We start from the raw sequence: 7,755 nt of genomic DNA, 5'->3' as shown, positions 1-7,755 counted from the left end.
AGCACATGCAATCACTCCAATGGCCCATCTACTGGCCAGGCCTTCATACACACAAAATTGGCTAGAACAAGCACCTTTTGGTTTTTATGGTGGGGGAAAGAAGCTATGCTCTTCCTTCCTGGGCAGCATTATCTTGCAAAGAAAGCATAGGCTGGGGTTATACAGGAAGTCTCTCCTTGTCAAAAGGAGTGGAAGGCCATTTATGCTTTTTTGTGTGTCATAAATCACTTGCTTCCATACTTGAAAACCTGAAGTCAAAATGCTCAGCCAGAACAGAGAGATGGTCACTTTGCCTTTGGCCGCGTGATACCAGAGTCATTTACAGAGCAGGTACCAACAGCCCTGCTGACTGTGTGTCATGTCATCCATCATGCGAAACTAAACCAACAAGGCGTGAAGAGACAGTTGTGAGAACTCTTGTCAGAGAGGTCAGACCACTTCATCAAGGAGGCAGGGCAACGTTTAAGATAGCTGGCCAATGGAAAGGGTTGCTCAGGGCACATTTTCAACGAGGGGATTTCCCATACTCTATAAAGAAAATCTCAGAAGGCAGAAGTTCACCTTTACTTTTGGGCACCAAACTATATTTGAGAAGGGACTATCACTCCTAAAATATGCTACAGTCTCATTCTTCTTCCTTCCTGCTGGTCCTTTTCAATTTTTCTCTTATTGTCAACAACTGAAATGGCTACCTTGTCAAGTTGAGAAATGGCACTACTTTCAAATATTATTCATATTTTATGAAAGATATACTTTGTGAAGTAGACTTGCCCACTGAGCCAGGTTCTGATACTGTAGCCCCACTGCCATAACTATCTGAGTCTTATCCTCAAGACAAGCACAAAAAAACAAATGTTAAGAGACAAAGTTCCGAGCCTCACCCAGCCCCACCCCGCCCTGCCGACTGGCCCAGTGAACCCACCGCAAACCAGCCTACGGCCTGTGTATCTACCCTCCTTTGAGTGCACGATGTCTGATTCATCCAGTGCCGCAGCTATGAAAAAAGGCGGTTCAACAGCTCTGGCTGGAGGCCGGGCTCAATCAGGCGAAGGTTTCCCAGGCAGCTGCAGATATGAAACAGTTCTGTCAGCAGAATGCTCAACATGACCCTCTGCTGACTGGAGTATCTTCAAGTACAAATCCCTTCAGGCCCCAAAAAGTCTGTTCCTTTTTGCAGTAAAACGAATCTTTACAAGGTTTTACAAAACCGTTTTTCATAAACCAGTGACTATTCAAAGGAAAGCTAAATTTGAAGCCTGTACAAAAGCCTCTCTGTAAACTACCATACTGTACAAACTTCTACTTTTGTTAATTCTTACTGTCTACCTCTCTGAATATTCATAATTTTCTGTTTCACAAGGATAATTATTTTATATACACTGATGGCAGCATACAATTAAATATTTAGTATAAAAAAAGAAACAAATACAGTCATTGCTCATATAACACTCAAAGTTATGTAGAATCCTTTGCCTGGCACGTATTTGTTAAATAAGATGATAAAGACGGATATTGGAAGAATATAAAACTACTGCAATTACCACATGTGAGGAAACTGAATGATAATATAGTGAAGTAATATCCTTAAGCCATGCATTTAATGGGTATTTGGTCACAAGTACCCTAGGTTCAGAGCCTAAGAAATTAACCATTTAGCTAAATCACATCCACTATAAGGTGGTATTCTTGCCTGTAATGCTAATGTATTACTCAGCCCTCTTTTAACAGATACCCTGAGTCTTCTACAAATCCAACCAAGAAAATTATAGAAATGTAATATATAAAGCAAACTGTAACTTGCTGCTGCTGCTGCTAAGTCACTTCAGTCATGTCCGACTCTGTACAACCCCACAGATGGAAGCCCACTAGGCTCCATCCCTGGGATTCTCCAGGCAAGAACACTGGAGTGGGTTGCCATTTCCTTCTCCAATGCATGAAAATGAAAAGTGAAAGCAAAGTCAGTCAGTCGTGTCCAACTCTTCACAACCACATGGACTGCAGCCCACCAGGCTCCTCCATCCATGGGACTTTCCAGGCAAGAGTGCTGGAGTGGGTTGCCATTGCCTTCTCTGTAACTTGCTAAAAGCTTCTAACTCATTTTTTATTTGTAACCTGTTTTAGGTAAAGTTATCCTTTCTCCAGATTGGTTAGCAGAGGGTCTGAAAAAAAAATTTTAATAGACATTTAACCAGAGTTATCACTGATACTGTGGGAGATAAAAAGAATTCTCATTCAGATAATTTAATATCCATGAAGAGTTAAAATGAAATAGTTAAAATGAAAAAGAATACTCAATTTGGTGAAAATGACCCCAAAGAATTACATTCTCCAGTCTTAAACCCCAATCACCAAAAATTTATTGACCCCTATTTAGATCTACTTTGGTGATTTCTTTCACTACCTGAGGATTCCAAAAGAAAATGATCAATTCAGTTATTCCAATAGATGTAATTTACTGTAAATCAATGGTCGTAGAGTGAGACTGATGAGATATGTAAGTATAAAGGTAATTGGAATTGAGTTTCTGGGTAAGAAAGGACTTACAGATATTAGAAGGGAAAGATCTAGAATTAACACCTTTGTTGAATTGGAATTGGAAGTTCAGTGTGAATTCATGGTATTTATAAACTTCCCTGATGGCTCAGCTGGTAAAGAATCCACCTGCAATGCAGGAGGCATGGATTCAATAGGAAGATGCCCTGGAGAAGGAAACAGCTATCCACTGCAGTATTCTGGCCTGGAGAATTCCATGGACTGTATAGTCCGTGGGGTCACAATGAGTCAGACATGACTGAGCAACTTTCCCTTTCACCTTCACCCTACATAAATATATAAGCATATATATATATATCATATATCACACTATATTAAATACCATTATATATCAATTATCTATTGGTACCTACACAAAATGTGTATTTAAATATGCATAAAAATGTACACGTAACATACATAATGTATTAGTTTCCTGAGCTGCTAAGCAAATTACTGATTACTAGAAACTTGGTGCCTTAAAGTAACAGAAACTTATTTTCTCACAGTTCTGGAGGCCAGAAGTTTAAAATTAAGATATTGGCAGGGTTGGTTCCTTCTTCATTTTCTGAAAGATATTCTATTCTGTCACCTTCCTCTACCTCTGGGTAGCTGTCCTTAATCATTGTCTTCAGTCCATGACATTGACATTGGCTTGTAGCCATATCACTATAATCTGTCTCACATGACATTCTCCCTTTGTGTCTGTGGCTCTGTACTCCTTTCCCCTTCTCTTATAAAGACACCAGTAATTGCATTTAAGACCCACCCAATCCAATATGATCTCATTTTAACTTAACAAGTTCCATCTGTAAACATTCTGTCTAAAAAAGTCACAGTCTGAGGTTCTGGGTGGACCTGAGTTTTGGGAGGAGACTATTTAACAAGTTATGCACATTCCCAGCATTGTCTGGTGAGAGAGCTTGGTAATACTGACACACTGAAAGTAATGAGCACACCTAGTTTCCAGATCTTGGTTTCTAAATGCCCTTGTTAACTAAAAAGAACCAGGGATAACTGATGAAGTGAAGTGATGGATAATTCAGGGACATTATACAATTGTTTCTACTCTGGAGTCAGAAGCCAGTGATCAATGAAGGGTCAGAAAAGAAGAGGTCAAGAGTGAGAGTAGAGAGCAGAGCTCTCTACTGGAACTGCTATACTTTGTGACACTATCATCATTTTTTGGTCAACCTATTATCAGTTATTTGTATGAATATGGACAAAACACATAAGTGTGAAGGCTTTTATTTCTACAGTGAGATTAGAATTAGCTGTCTGCCTGGAAGAATATAATCTCTTGAGTTCCCTTTCATCTTTAGGAGATATGGATTATGAAACACCTCTGAAACAGAGAGGATACTACCTGAAAACTGGGTTTGCCTCTTAGTGTGTCAAGCCAACAGATACAGCCAAGTCAAAGATTGGGAGAAGGAAGGATTGAGTATTATTTGTAGCAAGTAAGGAGAATATTAGGGATCTTTCTCAAAGCAGTATCTCCTCAAACTGCAAAACTGGGAAAGCTTTAAGCTAAGGGTGCATATTTATGAAAGGATTTGAACAGAGGAGAATTCAGCATAGAATTGGGGCAAAGACTGACAGAGTCCAAACTGGGGCTAATTGAAGTCAGGAGGATCAATATCACCATCCCATTTTTATCCACCTGAGTGGGGACTTTAGTGTGTGGGGAACTCTCAGTGGAGCAGAATACTTCTGCTAATAGTTATTTGGGTGGTCTTTGAGAAAGTCCCTTCACATTTCTTTGTTTCTGCTTCTTATTTTTCATAGGAGAAAGGTATTGTAAATCAATGATTTTCTAGCCAAAAACTTTATCATAACAAAATCTTATAGCAAGTTCAAATACTTAAAAATTTTAACTAAAGCTGGTGTAGTGAAAGTGAGGATTAAAAGCTTGAAGTTGAGGGTTGAGTCAACCCTCCTAGATGAAACTGTTAATCCCAGGGAATGACTCAGATTAAACAGTTTTATTACAATTCCACTATCATCAAATTGATTTGTATGCAGTTTGGAATCGCTATACTTTTTTATATAAAAATGAGACACACCTGAATTAGCTCTGTATTTCAAGTTTCATAATTTTGTTTTCCCACAAATCAAAACATGGTACACTTCCAAAGTCAACTCTCAGAGGTTTCAAGAAAAAAATTGCATGTTAAATTCCCAGGACGTTTTTATCCTATACCTAGGGTGTGCCTTAAGGGCAGGCTGAGACCTCTCCATGACCCAGCTCTGTCTGTCTTAGGGAAGAAAGGTATCTCTCTCTACTAGATAAACTTTTCCTCACAGGATTTATGGCCACCCACTCTCTGGCCTGCAGGTCAAGGCATAAATGAGAAAGAAGGTCACATAGGGGAATTGCTAACAATTTAACGAGACAATCAGGGTTTTGGCCCTGAGGTCAAACACCTTTGAAGATTTCAGGTTATTTCTCAGGGAAAATGTTTCTGGCTGTGGCTCCTTCAGCAACCTACATTCTAATCTCATTATCCCTAATGAATGACATAACCATTCTTGGCAAGTCTGTTTCCCCTTTCTGAAGCCTCACCTTTCTCGCATTTGAAGGAGATTGGCTCCTGATAGACTGCACTGAAGGGCTCTAGTGATTAAGAAGATAAACTTAAGTAAAGTGCAAGCTGTTTAATGAAGGGGTGTTACTGGAATATCAAGTCCTATCATGACTCACAGAGGAATGTGCCCCCAAATACAGGTTCTTGGGGAGTCATTAAGGCTCAGTCCTGTGTACCAAAGGGGGAGTGAGTGCTGAGCCTTCTTGCTAATGTATATGGTTTCACTGTTATCAAGTCAACATGGCACATAATGAAGGGGCAGGGCCACCTTCACTGAATTGATGACTGAGCTGTTCAGCTAATACTTACATGGTGAGAGTGGAATGTTAAGTGCTTTTTAACAGTTGCTAAGCAAACATTAAAGCATTTATATCATGGTCATTTGTTTCTTACCCAAGTTCCTAGTAAATAAGAATGGCATTGAAGTTAAGTGGAGAACAAAACTAAACTCAAACTTCTCCACCTAGGAGTGCTAGGACTAAACTGCAAGAGAAATGATCCTTTAAGGGAGAGCAATGAATTGGAAATAAACAGAGCCTAGTTCAACTGATCCTGTGTCTGGCTTTTTCAGAGATGCTTTGCTGGGACCAGATTCCATAAAGTGAGTGGAATTCCACAGCACCTCTGAAACAGTGCTGTCTGTAATGACTGATCATTGAGATGGCCATGAGTAAAGCAGACTAATCACACGATGGCTTTTGCTGGTGTAGGGGGTTGGGGGGGGGGGAGGTAATTTGGCAAGAGAAAATCACACACTTGCTCACTAAGAATTACATATTTATGATAAATGATTCATATATCGTATAAATAAGCTTTCAGATAGGTTCAACTTGAGCCAGACCCCCTGGAGATTTTACCGCCCTTTCACATTTTCCCCAGTCTTTTCACATTTTGTATTGTGATAGAATCAATATATCTGATAGAGACACACTTCAGTTCCCTAAATGATATAATTGAGTACACATTTTATTAGCCTGCATTTTATTGGCTTACACTCCCTTCAACCTACATTTCCACACACTGACAATGCAGTAATAACAGATGTCCATAGCCCTGCATATGTTATATAGCAATATCTCAGAGTCTTCTATATTTTTAAAGAAAGATCATCGCGCTGAATTCATTTTTGGTTTGTTTTACTTGTGCTTTGTGGTCTATATAGGGTGAACAATCTATGGCTCCTTGGTCAAATCTGACCTGCTGTTTTTATTGAAAAAGTTTTTATTGAAGCACATCTATACCTACTCATTCATGTATTGTTTAGAGCTGTTTTTGCACTACAGTGGCAGAGCTGAGTGATTGTGACAGAAATCATATGCAATGTAAAGCCTAAAATATTGACTCTTTGGGCCTTTTCTGAAAAAGTTTGCCAATCCCTGGTCAATACTAATTTAAAAATTAGCACTCTTGGCGTGACCCATGTAGTAAGCAATGGTGTGCCAGAGCCTGTTCACTTCATGAGAGCTGACTGTGTAGATCTCTTCTCACCTATGTATTTCATGATGTCCTGTTGGAAGCAGGAAATTAGCCAGGAATGGAGAATTTACAGCAACATACACCACAGATCAGATTTTCTTTTTCCACAAAGAATTGGTTGCTAAATCTTTTCTAGCACATCACCGGTAGTAACCCTTTATTAGTCAGAAACCCTACTTATGATCAGTAGTAGATTTGCAGCCATAGGAGAGAGATCTTATTAGTAATGTGGAACCAATCTATGTTAAAGAACCTCATTGGATTTTGAAGTATCTAATTTTGCTAATTACAAAAATCCAGCTCAAGTCTTAGGAAACACAAAGAATAACATACTTGTAAATTCACCATTGTACATACTGTAATAGTATTATAATTTTATTCAGTATGACATGAGTTCATTGAGTACCTACTATGTGCCAGACACTCTTAAGAAACTAAAACATCATGTTTACTTGCACTGACAGTTAACGGACAGCTTAGTTAAAAAAAAAATAATAATCATATATTACTTATAAATCCTCACTTCAATCAAATCCAGAGTAAAGCAGCTTAAGCCAAAATGGGATATATTGTATTATGAGGATAAAAGTGTATATCTCAGGGAAAAACCAACTATAGAAATGTAACTAGGTATTAAAGAAGATACTTCAACCAGGAACTCCAGCTCTGCCAGCATACTCTCTTTCCCTTATTCCTTTTCCCTTCTTTGAAGTGTTTGCTTCAATCTTCCTTCATAAGCAAACTTCTGTTTCTCCTTACATTCATGCTAAACACAACTTCCAATACATATATTTACATTCTATATTTTAGCATCCAAGAAAGATTGTGATTTCCAAATATAGAAACCCCAGCTCCAACAATTGTGGCAATCGAGTGCCCATATACAGTGATGTGGAAGGGTGAGAAATTCATAGGAGTGCCAAGTAGGATATAAATAACTTGCTTTTTCTCTCCATACCCTCTGGCACTCTGGATAACTTAGTTTGGCATTATTAGTATGTAGATTATTCCCCTACTCCTACCTGACTGAGGGGAAGTCTCCCTCTGTGGAATTCTAGCATGTACTCTTTCACTGCCACATACCTGTAGCAAAAGGACAGAAACAGTATGCTGACTGATAAAGCACAAAGGTCCTATAGGTTGTAAGCTCAAAAGCTTT

The 7,755-nt window shown here is 38.9% G+C and overlaps 1 pseudogene; it reads left to right on the top strand.

Moving 5' to 3' along the window:
• Window positions 970-1,180, top strand: LOC102176570 (annotated as a pseudogene).

Source organism: Capra hircus, chromosome 3 (genome assembly GCF_001704415.2).
Source record: "Capra hircus breed San Clemente chromosome 3, ASM170441v1, whole genome shotgun sequence".
NCBI lineage: Eukaryota > Metazoa > Chordata > Mammalia > Artiodactyla > Bovidae > Capra > Capra hircus.
The sequence above is the reverse complement of the archived record's forward strand: the minus strand, read 5'-3'. Positions and strand labels throughout refer to the sequence as shown.